At 49.5% G+C, this 21,108-nt stretch overlaps 1 protein-coding gene across 5 annotated transcripts in view; it reads left to right on the top strand.

Annotated features, from left to right (window-relative positions):
• The first annotated feature begins 226 nt into the window (after positions 1–226).
• The window catches only part of SIL1 (SIL1 nucleotide exchange factor), a 101,633-nt gene continuing 80,751 nt past the window's right edge, over positions 227–21,108 (top strand). For 4 of the 5 annotated variants that reach the window (XR_004841293.1, XM_035889220.1, XM_035889230.1 and 1 more), the window contains exons 1-2: positions 227–527; positions 4,258–4,427. The gene's annotated coding sequence lies outside the window, so the exon portion shown is untranslated. Of the gene's footprint in view, positions 528–760; positions 1,309–4,257; positions 4,428–21,108 lie in introns of those variants that run through there. The other variant, XM_035889224.1, reaches the window with a different exon arrangement.

Genomic DNA, 21,108 nt, shown 5'->3' with positions numbered 1-21,108 from the left:
AAAAAAATACCTGGAAGTTTGCCACACGAGGAATATCAAGATTCCTGCACAGGATGAGGGTAGTAAACTCAGAAGCAACTATGTGATTTAGGAAGTCACTTCCGAGGGGTGTGCGGGTGCTTGTTTTCCAATGGTAGGAGAGGGACTGGGAAGTCCATTAGGTTGAAGGGCCAAGACTCTGGTGACTGGGGTCAAGTTGTGCCAGGGCAGGGTGAGGTTGGGCCTGCCCGGGGGTGGCGGCCTGCCCTGGGCGGGCGCCTGGGCTGCCGTGGTCTGGAAGTGACCGAAACCAGGGCGCTGGGGTGGGCAGCGACCCACGGAGCGGGCTGCCCGGGCAGGCCGGGATCCCTCACACCGAAGTGTTTTGAACACAAATGCGGCAGAGCAGGAGCAGTTGGGATTCAGCCTTGGCCAGGCGGATGGGCTGGGTGGCCCCAGGCCCCCTTGGCACCTGGGCAGTCGTGGAGTCAAAGTGTCCCGGTACCTCTGGTGTGGCTCCGGGCCGCTAAAATGGGTTTTTCTTCAGGGTAAGCACTCAGTAGCATGAGGCCTGAATTTTAAAACTGTTTAATTATTTTGGTACGAGCTTGCATATGGCTCTCTTGCCGAAGAACTAGTGAAATTACACGTTGCGCAAAGCCAGGGAGTGAAAACTGAGCAAATGGGATTTTGTATATAAACACTATTTGGAATGTTGCCTTAAAATGTTTAACTTCAGTGGTTGACTAACACTCGCATTAGAAGTAATCTTTGACAAATAATCAACACTACCCGCCTCTCAAGATGGCCTAGGTTTACACTAACAAGTTCTGTAGACGCAATTTCTTAGGGGCAAGTTATTTATTTTACAGTGTTTTGCTGATAGAACTAACCTAGCACAAATATGGCTTAGAGGCAGAAAGTATGACTTCACTGATACTGTTTAATTTGCTTGCCAAAGTGGTATAATCTGCACAGGCATTTCTGTTGGTAGAGCTGTCTGTGCGAGGAGGCTGCTCCGGCAGTGTACAGCCGTGCTGGGAAACCTTTTAAGTGCAGATAAGTCTCCAGAAGCTGATGACACGCCCTGTCGTTTACCGAAGGCGCTACTGCAGTGTTTCTCTTCTGTGTGATCCTTTGGAATTCATTTGTACTCCAGGAGGAGCATTATTAAGGGATGGACTTCTTTTTTTTTTTTTCCTCTCTTTTTCTTTTCCCGCCACCCTGACTTAAAATCACCAGCTTGCTCCGCGTTCAGCACCCTCCAAGGCGTTTCCATTGTGGAAGCATCCAAAATACTGTCCCAGAAACATGAATGTAGAAGTGCAGGTAATGGAGGCGAGAGCCATGTCTGCAAGTGCCTGCAGGCTGCTATCTGTGTGACCGCGTATTTGCTAGGTTTGAAGGGGTACAGATATGAGCTTCTTAAAGAAATAAGCTGGAAACTGGCAATTCTTAATGAGTTACCAGAACAGCCCTTGAACCCGCAACGCTGTCCCCATGCCCTAAAGCAGCACAAGACTGGTGCTACCGCTGCCACCTTCTCCTTTTTTACAGTGGAGAATTTCTTTAGCCTGAGCAATAAGACACCCGAAAAGCCTTCCAGCACCCCCAAAACCCTCTCTCTGCCCTTACCTGGCAAGGAAATGGAAGACTAAATACAGATGCGGTCAAGGTGGGGCGGTGTGGCTGACAGCACATTGACTGCACCCTGAGAATTTGCAAGGCAGTGGATTATTGGGATAAATTTAGGGATAATAGTCAGCCTTTCTATGTGCTAATCCTCTCTGCTACTGACTCCTTCTGTGGCTTTTGTAACCCACCTCAGCTCTCTTACTGCTCAGCTTTCCCCTTTGAGAAATAGCGTTTACCTTGTACTGGTGAAGTAGGTGAATCAGCTTTAATTAAGATTTGTCGAGCACTTTGTTGATAAGTTCCCTGTAAAGCTAGTTATTATTTTTTATTAACACGCAGATATTCTTAGCACCCAAAGTGAAAAATGACACAACACTGGGGATCTTCTGGGAAACAGCCCTGTGAAAGGAGACGGCGCGTGCTAACGAAGGCTTTGTCAAATCTCTTCTGGCTGTGGTTCACGAGGCAGTTTGCTCCCAAGGCTCTGACTCAAAAAAAAAAAAAAAAAATAAAAAAAAAAAAAATCCTCTCAAGTCCCTGGGAAATCTTAAATGTTCCTGGAAGTTAAGCCTTGCTTTTGCATAAGATGTGTAGATCTTGCCCCCTTGCTGGATTTCTCACAGAGCCTTCAGTCGGGGTTTGGCGCAGCTGTGTGCGTGCTTGGCATCAGCTGCACAGGCACAGCTGCTCTCGCCTGCTTTGAAACACCTTGTTTCAATGATTTCAATTGCTTTCAGCAATCATTGCCTCAAATTACCCTGTTTGGGGTAGGGCGGGCTTCCCCGCTCAGCTGGGTACAAGCTGATGCAGAGGTCGGTGGGGCTTTTGGGGGGTAAGAGGGGAGGAGGGAAGCCTTGCCCATCCTCAGGGGCAGCCCAGCTCAGCATCCCTCACCCTGCAGCGTGTGGGAAGGCAGCCCACGCCGCCAAAGTAGCTTGGTGGCAAATTGAGCTTGAAGAGGTTCGTTTATGAAAGGTAATGGAGACGTGAATTGAAACGGTTACGGCTGTGCTTGTTCTTGCATTGCTGTGTGGGTGCCCTTTCGGCAGGATGAGGAGCTCTATTGTATTTTGGGGAAGAGAAGGCTGTTAATTTAGCTCTAAGATGTCACTGCCGTAGCGGTGTAGGAGCGGCCAGATGGAGGATGCTAAAATGAAATGCAGGGCTGGAAAAGCCTCCTTGTCCGTGCCTTTGTCCTGAGTCCAGGTGAGAAAGACTCGGCTCCAGACTAGGGAGCGGTGGATGTTCACGCAGATCTGGATCGGGGGCAAGTTTGCTCTGGGACTTGATGAAATCCCAGTCTCAGAGAGCCTGATACCTCGTCTAACTCTCCTGTGCAGCAAATTAAGCGGGCCGCTGTGTCTCTTGCCTTCAGAGAACGGGGAGCCCGGCAGACGGTTGTCCTTCTCGCAAGCAGCTGTTAAATGCTGAGAGCTGATAATGACCCTGGAGGGATGGAGAAACCCTGCAACAGCTGCTGCGGGGCTGCCTGTTTTACACCGCTGACTGCTCCGCTTGTTGCCCAGATCCTCCGGTTTCTCTGCGACTTTCTTAGGGGTTGTAACCAGCACTGAGCACGGCCTTCCAGCCCAGAATTAGGAATTTCGTGTTCTTAAATCACAGGATGATGTTTAGCTCTTTGCAGCTGGAGCTGTGGTGTCACAACGCTGACGCATGTTGCATTTTTAGTCCAGTCCCTCATTTTCCTCAGCATTACCTCTGCCTAGAGAGCTTTCCCCCATGCTGTAGTTGTGTGCTTGATCTCTGGTTTTGCTGTTTCCAAGTGCGGTTCTTTGCATTGTTTTCCTCGCTTTTCTTTTTATTGATTCGTGGGTGGTTTTGGAACTTTTCTTCAGTTTTATCAATTCTGATCGTGACCTCCAGAGTGCTTCCAGCTCTTAACTTCTGAGCATCCTTTCAGGTTTTATAAAAATACTTTTTCTTTGTTCAGGCTATTATTGAAAAGGATGAATAGAAGCAGACTTGGACTGAGCTCCAAGGGCTCATATGTGAGGTTTTTTCCTATTGTGACAGGGAATCGTTGATAGCTACCCCTAAAGTGTGTGTGTGTGAGTTTTGTTTTTTGTTTTTTTCTTAATCAGTAATGAGCACTGTGCCTTGTTAAGGTGAGCTCGCCTAGTCCGACTTCCTCTGGTTTGCCTGAGAGCATTGGATGGATGGAGTGAAAAGCCTGCTTAATGCCCTTGTGGTGGTCAGAGGTGCGATGAGCAGATCTCTGTAGAGGGGGAGTTGGGCCCCATTTCTGAAGACTTGGGTGATTTTTCAGGAGCTCTCATGAACCTCCTTTAACTGGGGCTTTTCGCTGGCGTTCGCTAGGACCAGCATCGCTCAGAGGCAATCCTCCAGCCTTGCTTTCCCCCCCGAGAGCTCCCTGGGTGTTTCTGCTCCCGTAGCAGAGGGGTATACATGGGGGGAATTTGTGTCTGTGGTGTCCTGCTCCCCTTTCGTTCTCTGCAGGTTTGTCCTCAGTGAGAGTTAGGCTTGTCTGTATGTGACTGAGGTAGTAAAAATACATTTTTCTCCTCAAGCAATTCAGAATTCCTTGTGTGGTTGCTCTGCTCTGGAAAAAAAAAATGACTTGCTCTGGAAAAATTAATTGCGCTCTTTTTTATCCCTGAATAGGGTGTTGCTGTGGGAGCAGTTGCAGGATACCTCGTCTCACCAGGGCTTTGCCTGTCACCTTCTCAGCACGAGCTACGCTTGAGGAAGAGGAGTTACTTTAACTGAAATACATTTAACTGGAGAAAACATCACTGTCCAAACAGGACCAGCTCTAACCGCCTCTGAGATCTGTAAGTGCTGAGCTGCTGTGTTCAGCTTTTTGAATTTTAAGAGGTTGATCTTTTTCTGAAGTGCACTTCCACCCACTGTACCATCTTTCTTTGTACATTGGTGTAACTGTGGGGTGAAATTTGGGCCCCACTGAATTCAAGGACAACACAGGACTTGTCTGTGGTTTTTATCTCTTCCACCTCTCAAGGCTACTAACTTGAAGTACCTGGCCACAGCTGTTGGCTCAGGCTGTGCTTCAAGGACATCATCGATGGGATGGAGAAACTGTGTCCTGTTTGTTCTCCTTTATTGGCCCACAGCTGATGGTGGATGCCCTGACCAAATTTCAGTTCCAGGGGAGAAAATTCAGCCTTCCTAAAGCATTCCTGTGGTTTCTGTTGGGTTCTTCCGTACTTTTCTCCAGAGGTCTGTGTGCTGCAGTCAAATACTGAGAGAAAGGTTGTGTTCCATTCTGGATTATGGCTAGATCTCAGTGGTGGATAAATTGCATCCCGAGTCCAGTCTGCAAAGCCCTTTTGGGCTTTGTGGTATGCAAGAAGCTGTATTTTATTCTAGATGTGTGCTTGCTGATAATTCTATAGGATTTTCAGTGAGCAGGTTGTAAGAGTCCTGATTGTACTGATTCTCTGCGCAGTCAGAATCTTTGCCCAAATAATTCAAAAGCCTGCTGCAGAGAGAGGAGAAGGAAGATGGAAGGAGGATTTAGAAACCTCTGGGTCACTGGAATAGGTGGGAAGATGACACATATGTTGATGTGAAGGAGATACTGAGCCAGGTATATGCCTTTAAGCATCTAAAGACAAGTCAGGATTTTTTAAATGGCTGCCTACTTGAAACCCAAATAGTTTCTTTAATGAGAGTTTTTAAAGGTTTAACTGTTAATTTTAGAATTTTTATTTCAAGCATGCTTCCATAAAATTAACTTTTTCAACGCAGAACGCTTTAATGTCTTCCGTGTTGGTGTTCATTTGCAAGAAATCTATGCGCAATTATTTCTTATGTACCAGTTAAATCTATCAGCCAACAGATGTCAAGTGTAGCAAAAATGCTATAATAATATTATGGTCTAATAATAGTTATAATGATTCTAATTACCTGGCGCGGCTTTTGAGAGAGGCGGACTCAGAAATGAGTGCAAATGGGATGTTTAACCTTGAACTGCAGAAGTAGGGTACATCAGAGGTGTTTGGGCGATGTACCCCTTCTTCCCTATTGGACATTCCCTTTGTTTCCTCTAGGAAACCGGGAGTAATATTCAGGTCTGTTTTAAATCTGCAAACCTCATTCTCAGTACGTTCAGAGGTGGATAAAAGTGCTGGTGAGCTGTAGATGAGCACGTTTCTTAAAATACCCATAAACGTGAAGCCTGGTCATTTTTAACCTCGTGCTGCAGTCTAGGCGCCCCGGTTTCGGCACGCTCCTGCTGCCTGATGATTACAGCACGCACAGATTGCTCTCACCTCAGGAAGGCTGCAGGAGGCTCAGCAATCTTCATCTTTTATGCAAGCTGGCTGTGATGCTTTTAAGTGTCAGGGAGGCTTTGCCACAGCCTGGAAAGCACAAAGCCAGCCTGGATCTGGCTGAGTGCTGGTGGGCACCTTTCACGCTGTCCGCTGATGGGAGAGCGGGTGTGGGGGTGTGCAGGTGAGTGAACGTGAGTTGTTGACCCCGATGGAGGCTTTGGTGTGAGAGGCGAGGAGGGCACAGCAGCCAGCCGCCTCGCTGGTGTGCGAGTGCTGTGCTTTGCCTTCCGCAGTCTGGACCCTCACAGCCTCGTCGGAGTCTCCATCCCTAGTGCAGGGAGGATGCTCTTTCATGTCACTCCCAAGTCCTCTCTACTGCCATATTTTTCCTTTAGGAAGGATCCTGGGCTGCATTTTCTATATTCCAGTGGGTTTTGCCCAACCTTGCTATGTGCTGTGTCACTACAGACGCAGCACATCTTGGTGTGTCGTTATTATTGTAGGACTGATACGGCAATGCATAATGGATCACCCCTTGCCGCAGCTGTTTGCTTTAATTTTGTGATGTGAAGTTGGTGAGGAGTCCTTGATCCATAGCGAAGGATCCTTTCCACAGAGGAAGTCCTGCATAGGCTGGAAGTTGACAGCCTTCAATGATTATGTGCCAGGCTGAGCGTTTTTCCTCTAAATAATAGATTCACATGCTGATGAGAACTCGGCGGGACCTATGGGAATTCGGCTGTCGGTTGCTGATTCCTGGCATAGGCAGCAGCTGTGAATCTTTTACTGTCTTCCTGTAAAATGGATCCAGAGGTGCCCTTGCAAGGTTTTCTTCTTCATTTCCAGCCTGCTCATAGGCCAGCGTACTCCACGTTTCACGAAAGCCCTTCCTGCCAGCGCCGTCGCGCTCGGCGCACGCAGCCCACCTTTCTCCAGGGCTCACGCTGGTGAGAGCTCTGCCATCTTCAGTCTTTCCCTTAAAGGTTTGCCTTCTTGCTGGAGTCGGTACCTCCACTGGTGCATCTCTGTGGAGATGGTGCCGTAGGAGCTGTAGGGTGCAGCCTTTTCCAGGCTCACGTGAAGAAGGATGCGGTAACGGGCTACCCTTGTTTAGGGAAAATGATTTCTCAGAGTAAATAATTTGTCAAAGAACGCTTGGCATCGCCCCAGATGCTATTAAGGAAAAGACAAATCTGGGATCTCTTCAAGCCCGAGCTGGAAGGCTCATGTAATATTCACTTGCTTTTTCACATGCTGCTTTGCTTTGCTCAGCATCAGGCATTGCTGCTATGACTCACTAACCTGCTTGTGCTTTTACTTACCCTAAGACACCAGAGCTCCCTTTGTTTTCTCCTCCTGTAAATATTAGCAGTGTATTTCTCCTCCTGCCACAAGACCACCTTTCTGCATCTCTTCTCACAGCCTGTTGAGAGTCTGGATTTTCACTGCTCTGAGCCAGTTGTAAGGGTTTGCTTCCCTATGACCGGTGCAGCTCTGGCCGGGTTTCCAAAGGACACAAAGGGTGCGTAGGTGCACTGAGCTCTCCTCCCCGGCTTGGCAGACTGCGCCAGCGCATCCCAGACCCTGAATGAGCTCATGCTGAAACCTCCTCGGGGGTTTGGGGACGCTGCCCTTCCTGCTCGCCTGGCGCTGGCATGCTCTTTCTTAGTCTAGTTTCTAGTATGCGGAGAACCATCTCAACAAGGTCTGGAAGAGCCCTCCGGTACCTCTCTGCTTCATTGCTTCCACGTCTCGTTGCAGACTTCATCTGTAAACATCTCTTTGCCCTTGCTAAACACCGTGTCTCTTAATTCCTCTCTGCAAGAGTATTATTTAATTTGTAAATGTTTTAGGATGTTATTTGAAAAATATGATATGAAGCTGTATTTCATTTACTGTAATGATCTGCTAATGCGGGCATATTTCAAAGGCGGGCTATGCAGTACTGTGGGGTTTAATTAAATTTTGTTTTTCAAGTAAGCATCAATAGACAGACAATAACAAATGGTGGACAATATGCATATAGAACAAAGTCACTTCATTTTCTTTATCAAGGCTGTGGAAGTGAAAATGTATAGCCCTTAAAACGTGCTTGGCCTGCTCGCAACTGCTGCTTTAGTGCGGTTACTCACTTTACAGGGATTTTTTTCTTCTTACTCTGACTTAATTAATTTTCTTGGTCTCTTCCTGCCCACAAAATAGACTGTTATGCTATGCAAAATTTTCCTCAGGAGCCTTGGGTGAGCTAGGTTCTGCTGCAAGCGCTGAACTTGGTTTTGAATATTGTGTTGCTTAATGTATTATGGTTTGTAGAGATGGGCCCTCGTGAGGGTTACAAAACCGAAGGGCTGGGTCTGAGGTTCTCCTTCCTTCGCTGGAAAACGCCTGTCGCCGGTGGCTGGCTGTGGTGTGTGCCAGCGCTGGCACAGGGACGTTGCCAGGAGGTAAAAATGATGTTGCATTCGACATTGTTGTCCCCAAATCGGGAATAAGCAAGTGGCTCTTGAGTGCATTTTGTTCCTTTTCTTCCAGCAAGCATGGGGTAATCAAGTACAAAATGTATGCAGAGGAGCTTGGAAAGTCTGTTCGACGTCAGCGGGAGGCGGTTGGAAATCATAATGGCACTCACAAGCGTGGCACTTGTACAAGTTTTCTAGGGGTAAAGAAATTCATCGGTGATGATGTGAGTGGGCTCCTTTGGGTTTGTGCAGAGCGTTGCTTGAGGTGCCCCTCAGTGAGATGGCTGGCTGGAGCATCGTTGAGTTCTGGCTGGTTTCTGGTGGCTAGTGTGGGTTTTGTTCTCAGTGTTTGGGAAATTTTCTGTTGTTTAGAAACACCAGGATTTGCTGAGGGAATCAGTGCAGGTGCTCTGGATTCCCACAGCACTACAGCCCTTTGATTTCTCTCTGAAATCTCTCCAAGTCAGAGAGCTGAAAAGAAGGTAAATTTTTCAGAGGATTTCTCCGTCCTCCATTCAGAGATGTGAGTTCAAGCTGTGTCCTGCATTGATGCCTAAAGCTTTGCTTGCTTAACTTGCCTGCAAATGGATGCCAGGCCGGGGCAGCAGCATGGCTGGGGGCGAGGGCTGGCTGTGCCTGGTGCTGGCTCTGCTCACCGCCGGCTGACCCGGGGTGGGTCACTGTCCAAAGAGCTGTTGGGTGGAAATTGGAGCTTGTAAAGCTGGGAGAGGCTGTGGGAACCTGGCTCTTGACTGGTGTCTCTGCAGCTGTAAGTGCCTGAACAGCATTGCTGTAAATGACAGACTTGTGTCTGCTAACCTCCTCCTCCACGCGATCTCGGTTTAACACTTCCCGCATTTCGGTAACAGCCTGTGTTTTGCTCCTTGCTGGAAAGCAGCACCACGAGTACTTTGCAACTCTCCTGGTGCATGTACTGGCTGATGGTGTTTTCTGCGCTGGATGAGATGCTCGTAGGAAGCAACGATCCTGTCCAAGTAAGGCTGGCAAGATGGTGTCCTGTGCTTGATGCCAGTCCCTGTGGCTGGAGAGGAGTCCTGGTACAGATAAAATGGTGTCTAAATATAACTTGTCATGAGGCATCAGATGCTCTTTAAATCAATTCTGGAAAAAACCCCATGCAGCTGAGGTTTGTGCTGGTTTTACCAATACCAAGGGGAATGCCCTGTACCTGCCACCTTGTTCTTCCCCTGTTCCTTGCTTTAGGCTGCCAGGTTTTCCCTCTTCGGGCTTCTTTTTGTTGATATATAGTGCCACTCAAGGCTCTGTTGCTGGGTTTTGGGGCAGATTGTTGCTTTTTGGTGACTTGAGGCGGTGTCTCCTACTTCTCTTGTCCTTCCTTTGGGTGTCCTGCTCTTCTCCCATTCACTCTTGCTTTGCGATAAGCTAACCTTCTTTGTGGGCTGGTCAAGCTTCCCATCCAGGAACCCCGGGCAGACAAGCTTTTCTGGGGCCGTTATTCATATTCTGCGGAAGGAGAGGTTTTCCTGGCCGTGGTGGGGCTCAGGTGGCTGATCCCAGATGAAGCATGCTGGCATCTGGAACATCTGGAGCTGGCGGCTGAGCCCTGGGCTGTGAGGGATTTGCCCTCTGGGCGGACCAGTAAGTGCTTGAGCCTGGTCTTTGCAGGAGCAGGTGAGTGATTTAGGTTCCCCAAGGTACTGGCTGGCATGATTGAATCTTGCAGATGTGCTCAGAACAGGTTTTAGGGCTGCTTGTCCTGCCCAGCAGGATAACAGAGAAGGAACGACATGTCCCACAGCCAAATCAGCGCTGGAGAGCCCAGGGCCTGGGCCTTAATCATTCTTGCAGGATCGTGCAGCAAACGGAGGACCTGCGAGGATCCTCGACACAAGGTCTGGAATGACACGAGCCCAGTGCATGGGAAACTGTGATAGTGCTTGGGACTGAACGAAAAAAAAAAAGGCTCTAGGACTATTTAAAAGAAATAAAGTAATGTGTAATTCAGTTTTGGGGGAATTCACTTCTAGTGAGAGAGCATGAGGCTGGCTGGGAGGGGAGGAGCGCTTGCTCAGACGTGATAATCCATCGCAGCTCGTTACCACGCCAAGGCTCTTTGACAAACATTAGCCTTCTTAATGCCTCCCTAGGATGAGCGAGAAGCTGTGCCACTGGATGAGGAACGTGAAGTTTCTGGGCTATGAGAAGCTTCAGCCCAGAGTGGTAATTTAAACACCGAATTCTTTTTAATAATGGATATTGTTGATGGCTGCCTCGCACGGGAGTGATGTACAGGAACAGATTGCATTGTGCTGATGTGTTTTAAAAATGAAAAGTGTGCTGGTCTTCATAAGCACTTGGGTCTGACACTGGCCAGCTAGGTTTCTTGGATTTCTCCTTTGGAGTTTGGCAGCCGTCTGCTTCAGGGAGTACAGTGGTCTCATAAGAGTTTATTTGATCTGACACATGACAAATTGTTTCTGCTGGCGGGTACTTCAGGCACAGTCTGTTAGCTGGCAGCCGTGGCTTTGCGGGCACCAAGGAAGTTGGGGAAGACAAGCCTGCCCTCCTCCTCCTCTTAGAGAGTGTCAGTGGAGGGAGCCCGCCTCCCATTCCAGCCTCCTCTTTGCTGGTTGTTAAATTGTGCTGTTTGCATAGATTATTAATGATGCTTATGTGCTGGGTGTTCCTGCAGATGCTTGTTGCGCTTCGGTGTGCGGGGCAGAAGAGGAGAGCCTGTTTTTCTGGAACTGGACGCGATTGCCATTGAAGATGCTTTGTTAAGTTGCTTTTTTTTAGGGCACCCTTTTAACTCTGTAATGAGGAGTGGAATATTACATTCCTCAGCAGAATAAAAAGTACATGTCCCCTGTGAGATACTGTAAATACATTTTATCTGTTCTATTACCTGCAATTTCAAGAATATGTCCCCTAAGCATTTTAATCTTGTTTTCCAGAGTTGTCTCAGGGTGAGGAATTGCTCCTATTTGCAACTTTGGGAATAATTACTTGTTCATTAATTTCTTCTCTTTCCTGCTGTCCATCTATTATTGCTTCCGAGAGAAAAAAACCTCTCTGTAAATCTCCACCGAAACAGGACTGACTGCTTGATTAGAAAGGAGAGTTATGTGCGCTGGAAATGTGTTTGTGAAAGAGCATCTTGTAGCCGTGCGCACGGACGGACCCACCGGCATGTGCTGGCTCCTCCAGCGCTGTTCGAAAGCACTTAGCCTCACAGAGCCCGCCAGATGCCCGGGCTGGCTCAGCGCTCCTTACCCTACGATTAAAGAAGAAAGCACCGCAGGCAGCACGTTTCTGGGCAGTCGTGGCACACCTGGAGCGCTGCGATGAGGCAGGAGGCTGAAGGTCAGGTCTGCTCGACCACCCGAGCGGTGCTTTGCCTCCTGAAGTGCTTTGCCTGCGGTGCCTGGCTGCTGTTACGAAACAGAAATTAGGCAGGACAATATGGGAAGTGGTTCATCAGCTGGCCCTCTTTTGTCCAGCAACTAAAAGCCAGTTCAGAGATTTTTGTGGAAGCACTGTTTGCTTTGGTCCTTTTTTGCTTTTTCTCCTAAGTACAGACTGAAAGAGCTGGAGGCCACTGTAATTACTATTTCTTCCTGAACAGCAGAATAAATGTGCCATTTAATGCGTAAGTGACAGGGTCCTTACCTTGAAAAAAATATGCGGTCTGACTGTGATGCTGCAAACCCTTCTACATGTGAGTAACCATCCCTGCTTCGTTCTGGGTGCACTGAGATTTCTCACTCCCTGGATTGGGGTCGGTGCCAAAACTTGTCTCGACGTGTGACATCTGCGGTCACTGGAAGTCACTGTGGAGGCTGTCATTGAAACGGCCTTCGTTTGCTTGGCGGCTGATGAAGATCTGTGGAATAGTTTGTCCATTGTGTGATTCAAATCTGCTTGCGGGGGGGGCAACTTCAGTCTGTGGTCTTCATGGGAGAAGCCCCCTCCCTACAAATGTGGCCTGGCAGTCCTGTGGTGGACTTGCCATTTCCCCACCTGATGTGGCAAGATGAGGCTGTGGCACCAACGAGGATGTAGGGGAAGCTGCTCAGGATGTTCTGCTCTCTGAGCAGAGAGAAAGGTGCTGCAGATGCATCTTTCGTCAGAGCTTCAAGAGTATGAGTGGCTAACAGCCTGCTGTTAGCCCTTACAGCAGGCACAGGGATTTCGAGAGTCGTCCTTGGCTTTGCAAGTAGCCGTACAGCAAAGGCCAAGAATGGAGAGTGAAAATCACAGTATGCTTTGGCTGCTGCTTCCCACTGCCCGGGTGCGTTGTTTGCAGAGGCAGCAGATGCAGTGACAGCCAGGATTGCCAAAGACAGGACCCTTCATGGGCTGGTGCTGCTCAGCTATTGAGATATGCCAGTCCATGAAATGGCTCTTTTTGGGGTATTCTCTAGCAAAAGGTTGTTTCTTTGAAGTGGCTGGGTCTTGGGCTGTTGGTCCAAGCTCCGGATAGGAAACAGTGGGTCTTCTCTTTTGGACTGAAGGGTGCTGAGGTTACGAACACAGTTGTCCCTTGGAAGATAAAATCACAGAGGAAAACCACTCGTTTCTGGTTGCATCTCTGTCTTCCTCCTTCCTCAGTCTAGGATTCGGGCTGCTGGAGCCTACCTTTGCTGTGGCTGAGGGGCAGTGGGACGGAGCTAAGGTGCTGCTCCTGATTGAACCCCGTGGCTCTGAAGAGCAGTGAGCACGGTCGTGGAGCTCAGAGGGACCTGTGGACTGGGAGCAGTCCTACTGCTTGGAAGTTTGGCTATTTCTTTGCATCTCTCTCTCCATGACCCTTCGTTGTGCACACCCGTAAGGCCCAGACTTGCAGTTCAAATGTCTGTAGTGAAGCAGTTGCTCGAGCCTTCCCTGTGGACCTTGCAGCCCTCAAGTGCGGCAACTGGTGCACCTGACAGCACGCACAGGCTCCCGTGGTGGCCAAGGCATTCACAGAAATGCTGTTTCATAACCTCTGCTGGGATTCATGAGACGTAGAGAGGCAGGTGCCCTGATTTGTCACCATGTCATAAGGATTTAAGGTTGAGGGGCTCTTTGAAGCACCAGTACCGCCTGTTTTGCCATGACAAGGTGGAGATGAGCGGCAGCGTGACTTTTCTTCCCCAAGGAAAACGCTGTTTTGCACAGATCACAAGCCATGGCTCTGCAGCTGTTTGAAGAGACCAGACGAATTGCAGAGACGGGCGCTGTGTGCGACATCAAAGTCTGCCCGTCAGAAGCTGAGATGCTCAGGAACTCCAGCTCAGCATCCTTCATGTCGAGGCAGCAAAAGGAAAGAAGGTCTCTGAACCGGGAGTCACTTGGGGGATCAAAGCTCTGTTTAGTGGAGGCTGGTGAGGCAAAAAGCAGGATGACAGCAGGAAGGTCACAGCCCATGCGGATGACTGGGGCCATCTAATAACAGCAGTCGGGCCTCCGGGGCGTCTGTGAAACCTTCCTCTCCTCTGGAGGACTCAGGCCTGCATCTACCCCTGAGGAAGTGGGTGTGCAGTGTCCAGCACCTGCGCTTGGCCGGAGCAATTCTGCAGTGCCTGAGGAGTTGTTTAATTAAAAGGATCCTGCACTGTCACATTTCCAACTATTTTTTCCCATATGTTGCTACAAGTAACATCTAAAATAGCTCTCCCTATCTGACAAGAGATGAGAGAAAAAATGTATTTTTCAGCTCTGGACTCCTTGCATTTGATGGTGCTTTGTGTGCAGGCAATTTCCTTGCTTCTTCCCTGATTTTTATTAAGCTTGAAACAGTGTCCAAGGACCAGCAAAGACTGGAGCATCTCGATCCTAGGCGCAGCATGAGCACGTGTCAGTCTGTAACCATCTCACAAGCAGAAAGGCAAAAAAAACATTCCCCAAAGTCGAGGTGGCAGATGATGAAGAACAGGAGAGGGAAGGGATTATGTTCTCTTTCAGCTTCCTGTTTCTGTGCATTTACTTCTGCGTTTGCAGCCCTTGGGGCTCTTTGCTATTTTAAATTTCCTCGGGGGAAAAAAGCTGTTGAACGAATGTTCCCGGCTGCTGGCTGGCTGTTCTGCTCTGGTTTTGGACTGGGGAGGCTCTTGTGCTTGGGGAGCAAGAGTCGCTTTTTAATCTTGGTGGGAAATGCCTGGGTAGAAGAATGGAAATCATGGTGAGAGTCGCTTCTAGATGATTGTACTGGTAGCCTCTCTGTTCTCTCTTCATGCTCATTACTGTCCCAGGGCTTTTTTAATTGCCTATGAAAGGCATCCTCTGAGACCACTTTAAAAGTACTGATGCAGTGAACAAATAAGCAAACTTGAATAATGCCTTTCATCCAAGTATGTGAAGATATTGCTGCAGACTTTAGTGGAAGGAACCCCTCGATTCCCTTGGTTATAACCGTGGTGTCTGTGCTAGGAGTGGAGCAACTGAGCCCCGGCGTGGGGAACGACTTGCCCAGGTTCCCGCAGAGAGCTGGGGAAACCCAGGAGCAGTCCCGAGGGAACCTGCTTGGCAGTAGGTTACGTTCATGCCCAGAGAGCTCCTTATTCCCCTTCAGGGGAGGGTTTGAGATTGTCTTGTTAGGGCTTTATTCTGGGCTTTGTGGCCAGTGTCTGATCTCACAGCTCCTGGGTGGGTTTGGCCCACGTGGTGGATCCCAGTGGCTTTTCAACTGGGAACTTGCCACAAAATTGGCAGTGCGGGGGACTCCAGCTCACTTGCGAGGGAGGTCCTGAGCTGGGCATCCACCAGGTGTCCCGTGCAATTAATCCCATGGCTTGTGATGCCACGTTAATCCTGGCTGCATAGCCAGAGCACGCGGCGGGTGAGCCACACGTTTGCTGCCTGCATGCTGTGCTGCTCCCTGCTGTGACCTGTGCCTGTGGGTCGTCATGCCGAGTAAGAGCTGTCACCGCCGCCCGGTGCACGGTAGAGAGGTGAGGAAATGCATTTTTCATAAACTTCGCAGCTCACTGTTTCTGGCGGATCGATAGAGTTGCTGGTGAAGCCCTTCACTTGCCCGCTGTCGGGGCACCTCTGTGCCGGGTGCTCCGCAGGGCTGCGGCAGTGGGTGCCCTTGGCTCGGGAGCGATGACAATCCTGATGGGAAACCTCTGGGCTGAGCTGGAGGGTCTTGGTGGGGACAGGCTGAGATACAGACATGGGGATGGATGCTCGTACTGGGACAGGCGGCGTGGTGCGGGTGCTGCTGTGGGAGCTGTGGGCCTGATACATAAGCATCACGTTTCTGTAATAGCAAGCCTGAATTTTGCATGGTTTTTTAGCCTCTTAATTGAGTCTTTATAGGGAAGCCGGCACCTGACGGGGAAGGGAGGTTGTTATTCAATGTGAGAGCTGTGAGTGAACAGCAGGAACTCGAAAAATATAAAAAGCTGTCTCCAGAGGGGCTGGGAATACCCCAATTAAATCTTTGTCTCTTTGTGGGCCCAACTGTAGCAGGACATCAGGGTGCCCTGTGCCCTGGTTAGCACGGTGTGCGTTTTCTTTCCTTTTAGACTTTCCAAGCTTGGGAGAGCAGAAGGAGTAAAAAAAAATATGCTGAACACTGGCAGACTCCCAGGTTAGTCTGAGCCAAGGTGTCACCTTGCAAATAGGGGCTGAGGGAAATGAGAGATACATGTGGGGGGAAAATATATCGCTTGATTACATGTGCTGTGCGTGGGAAATTGCAGCAAGGAGCAGAAGGGGATAGGTACTGGCAGGAGGAGAGGTGTTTTCAGCTGGGGTTTGGGGCCATGGGGAGGTGATGAGGAAGGGGAAAGCCATTTCTGTGGTGAGGTCAGGCAGTGTGGCAACTTTCAGAAGGATGTTTGTCCTGAAGGTCCCTGTGCATCTCTTATCTCCAGGCAAGTCCTAAATTGGTGTAAATCAGCCCCCACGCTCTGGTATGGACTTGAACGTGCTTGCTAGCCCCGAAGCTCAGCAGAGCGAGGGTGTCGTGTGTGTGCGCAGGCGGTCGCAGAGCCCTGCAAGAGCAGCTGCCAGAAATTCAGATAGATGCATTTTTTATAAATAATAAATTCAGGCCTCTGATCTGTGAGGCATGCTCTGCTCTTGTACACTCCATCCCGAGCGGAGCAGAAGTTCCCCCCCATCCTGGACCCAGGGCTCTCCGGCGTGGAGGGTCTGAGCACTGCTGCAGACACCCCAGCTGCAGCCCGTGGAATTGGGGATCTTGCTGAGCCATGACGGAGCGTGGCACCTTCTGCCATCGCTGCTAACGAGCAGGTGGAGAGGGTGATGGCAGCCTTGCTCAGACTTAAACCACTGAAGTATAAAGCTGTGCTCTTGCCCTCTGGAGAGCAGCATTTTCTGTGAATGCCAGTTTCTGAAGGAATTCATTAAGTAAATTAATTGATAGACTAAATGATGTTTAATGTTAAACTGGGTGAGTTTGTATAAACAACAGGGTCGGAGTTGCTGTGGTTGGGTAGAAGGGGCAAAGCTGGCTTTATCCATAAATGACCCACAACAACCCGCTCCTCTGCCCCTGTGTGGAGCCGTGGCCGGTGCCGGTGAAGCCACCGGGTGCCAAGAGCTGCCCTCGCCGTGCTGGGCGCTGCTGTGCTGTCTCCTGTCGCCGGATACATCTGTGCTCTGCTCTCGCTTGCATCGGCGCCCACCAGTGCCCGTAGGAAAGACCAGTGTTAGGTGGTATCATAGCTGAGCTGCTGTTAGAAGGGCTGATGTTAGCTGATGGCTGAGCAGGTAGCCTGTAGGGGTTATTAATATTTATTGTTGTTATTTGTTAGTGGTGGTTATAAAAGTTGCATGACTGCACAGTAGATGCCAGGCTCTGTACGCACATGTTTCTGCCATGGTTATCCTTCTCTTCCTTCTCCATCCCTACTGCCTCATGTCAAAATTTCTCCCCATGCACTGGTCCTAATTCAGAGCAGTGCTTCTGCTGCAGATCAGAGCAGGACCTGCTGCCGGGGGGCAGGCTGTGCCTAACCAGCAGAGCTTGAGCCACGAAACCTAAAAGTGTGGCCTCCTTGCTGCGTGGGTTCTCCATAGGCAGCCAAATACGGGAAGGTGTTCCTACAGCTTTTCCCTTGTGTAGGAGTGTTTTTAGCACGCCAGAGCGGAGACCTGATAGGAGTAAATGATGAGGAATAAGCAAGAAGAATAAACGTTTTTTTAAAGCAATTTCATAAGCGACACCAACAGGATGGTCTGTACTGCAGCTTTGCCCTCTCTGCTGAAATCTTGGTAGTGCGAGGGTGTTTGCAAACAAGTGGTCCTCGCTGTCCTGTCTTTCGCCCACGTGTGTGGGGCTTCATGCTCAGGTGGGACCCTCCGGCAGGGGTTGGGGGCTTTCGGTGCAGTGGGCTCCTGCGTGGAGCTGGGGATACTCGCTGGAGTCAGGGAGTGGCTTCCCAACGGCAGGATGCCAGGAGGAGCAGAGCTGCTGAGAGCATCCCGAGCGCGGCAGAAGCGAATGCAACATCAGACCTTCAACGAAGCTGCGCAGAGCCTGCACCAGTGCAGTGGGGTCCGTACCCAAAGAAGTCTGTTCCTGTGTGGTTTGTCCTGGGAGAATCAAGGACAAAGAAATCAAGGCTCCATCAGGAGCATCGCGTGGGTTCCTGAAGGAAGCTTCTCATTATGTTTGTTTTTGCTGTTCTGGGCTCTTCTGCTTTGTATAAGGTGTTAGGTTCATTATTATTATTATTATTTTAGTCTGGTTTTGTTATTAATTTTTATTCAGATCCAGTTCTTTGATCAGTCAAGTGTATTCAGATCTCTTCCACGATCTTTGTAGTTTTAATATTGGCTTTAACAAAGAGGAAATTTCACTTCTGCCTCCTTTTGGAAATGTTGCTGATCAGCTACCGGTCCATGGCAGGAGGGAGCTCAGACAGACGCACAGAGCAGGAGGTCCCTGGAGCTTCCCGGGTGCCCGTCAATCGAACGTGCAGAGCCACAGCAGCTCACCTGGGCACTGCATCTAGGGCAAGTGCAGTTAATTTCTAGGCCTCATCTCGGGGAAGAAAAAGCATGAAAAGAAGATGAAGATGGCTTTTAAGAGGGGAAAAGTGGTATCAGAGAGTCACAAGTCCTGTTCTTAGTGAAGGCAGTGGGGAACGCTCGCATCGTGCAAGGTTTGGTAGCTGATTGTTGTTCTTGAAGATGTGAGCTGATGGGCAAGATGCTGCCTGCTAGATTCTCCACATTAACATGTGCTGCAGGTAACCATCTCCATGTAGACGTGTTTGGAAGGACAGGACCTGTGCTCTGTCTTATGAGAGCCGTTGGGGTTTTAATATGGGCACGTTGAGGGGAGACCTTATCGCCCTCTACAACTACCTGACAGGAGGCTGTAGGGAGGTGGAGGTCGGGCTCTTCTCCCTGGTAACGGACGATAGGATGAGGGGGAATGGTCTGAAGTTGTGCCAGGGCAGGTTTAGGCTAGACATTAGGAAAAACTTCACTGAAAGGGTTGTCAGGCTCTGGAATGGGCTGCCCAGGGAAGTGGTCAAGTCCCCATCCCTGGCAGTATTTAAAAGAAGGATAGGTGAGGTGTTTGGGGACAGGGTTTAGTGGTGGGATGGCAGGGTTAGGTTAAAGGTTGGACTCAATGATCTTAAAGGTCTTTTCCAACCAAAGTGATTCTATGATTCTGTGATTCTAATTTGTCTTCTCACGGCTCCCATTTCCAGAGGAAATCCAAGAAATCCTGGGCTTCATGCCAGAAGCCATGGTGCAATGTCCAAATACCGTCGCGGCAAGGACAGCTGAGGAAGGTTTTCAGGATTAGGACCTGCTAAGCAGACACGTGGTCATCTGAGCCTGTGTCCACCAAAACCTGAGTGTTTCCAGGCTGGCTTTTCTTAGCTTGGTTTGTACTTAACAGGGGCCTGTGTGTCTCTGCCTCTGGGAAGAAGGGAGGATGATCATGAAATGGTCTGAAGTTGTACCAGGGCAGGTTTAGGTTAGACATTAGGAAAAATTTCTTCACAGAAAGTGTTGTCAGGCACTGGAATGGGCTGCCCAGGGAAGTGGTCAAGTCCCCATCCCTGGAGGTATTTAAAAGATGGGTAGATGAGGTGCTTAGGGCCAGGGTTTAGTGGTGGGATGGCAGGGTTAGGGGAACGTTTGGGCTTGGTGATCTTAAAGGCCTTTTCCAACCTAAACGATTCTATGATCATATTTGCAGGCTGGTCCTGCTCATCTGTTTGAAAGCAGAGGGTTGTGCAGATCCGACTGTAATCACAGAATCACAGAATCGTAAGGGTTGGAAGGGACCTCAGGAGATCATCTAGTCCAACCCCCCTGCTAAAGCAGGCTCACCTAGAGCATGCTACACAGGACTTCATCCAGGCGGGCTTTGAATATCTCCAGAGAAGGAGACTCCACAACCTCCCTGGGCAGCCTGTTCCAGTGCTCTGCCACCCTCAGAGTGAAGAAGTTCTTCCTCATATTCAACTGAAACCTCTCGTGTCTAATGAATGGGGAAGGGCAGAGTGTCCTGTGGCCTCCTTGTAATCCTCTGTCAACCAGCTGTTTCTCCTCTTACGCACAGGCTGAATTTCAGATTAAAACCTCCTCTTTCTCCTGTCGGTGTAGCTGCACAGTCATAGGAGGAGGCATTGCTGGCCACGGGATGTTCTCAAGGTGTATGATTGATGCTGCTCCGCTTTTCAGTAGCAAGTCAGCAAAAACAGATGCTCATTACAGACCTGGGGACCCTATTGCTCAGAGGAAGAAAATTTCAGGTCAGGTCAGCTAAGTTTCCTTCTCTTTCTCTGTTGCGTTGCACATCACTTAGCATGTCATGCTGGTCTCAGCCACAGAAGCCAGCGTCATTAAAATGACATTGTGGTTGAACGGGCATCTTTTCTCGAGGCTGATTGCAGTATGTGTCCTGACTGCACCTCTTCCATCAGACATCCCAATTTACACGTCTATCTTTAAAACAGTTTCCTTAACTGTTATTGCCCATCAAACTTTGGCTTCAGCCTAAGAGGCTGGGAGTGCTTCGAGGTCTTCATGTCACTGGTTTGGCTGAAGGGTGCTTGGGATATGTTCCTTGATGTCTTTCATTGTTTGACTGTTCTCCAGTGCTGCCCTACGCTCAGAGAGAGGAGCTCTGTGAATTATTTGTGCTCGTAGACACGCAAAGTGCTGTTGGTGCTGTCATTACCACCAGCCATCTTGACGGAGAGTGGCTGGACAGATACCCTGTCTGAACCAGTAAATTTGCAGACAGTTTTGCAAGGCTGCCATGCTGCTCCCTCAATCCCGAGATGAGAACAAGGATTAGCATATTGCTATTGCTTCCAGTTGGCTGTAAAACCAGAGGCTGGGGAGGGGGCTGGGGAGCTCTCCGGGATGTCCGTGCGCTCTCCTGGGAGCAACAGATCAGAATTCAAATGAGGCTTCAGATGGATTTATTGGAGTGGCACAGTACACGCAGCCTGGGCTTTGAGTTAGGACATGAAAGAATGGTGCATTCCCAGCAGCAGAAGGCATTAATGAAATATGTTCCTCTTACTGACTTGCTTTGAACTGTCCCCTGTGACTACGGCAGCCGCATTCACGGGGCTGTGCAGCACTTACTGATGCGCAGCTAGTAAAATCAGTAAAAGCGTCCCTGCTAATAGAGAACATAATGGCAATGCTATTGTTTCTGTGGCCACCAGTGCAGACAGGGTTTTCTGGAGCTGTGGAGCAGAACCTCCCTGTGCTGCGAAGCCGAGAACATTGCCTGCTCTGATGGGAGGACTGCTGCCGGGAACGGAGGCTTTTTTTGGGTC

The sequence above is a fragment of the Egretta garzetta genome, unplaced genomic scaffold (genome assembly GCF_000687185.1).
Source record: "Egretta garzetta isolate BGI_Z169 unplaced genomic scaffold, ASM68718v1 scaffold60, whole genome shotgun sequence".
NCBI lineage: Eukaryota > Metazoa > Chordata > Aves > Pelecaniformes > Ardeidae > Egretta > Egretta garzetta.
The sequence above is the reverse complement of the archived record's forward strand: the minus strand, read 5'-3'. Positions and strand labels throughout refer to the sequence as shown.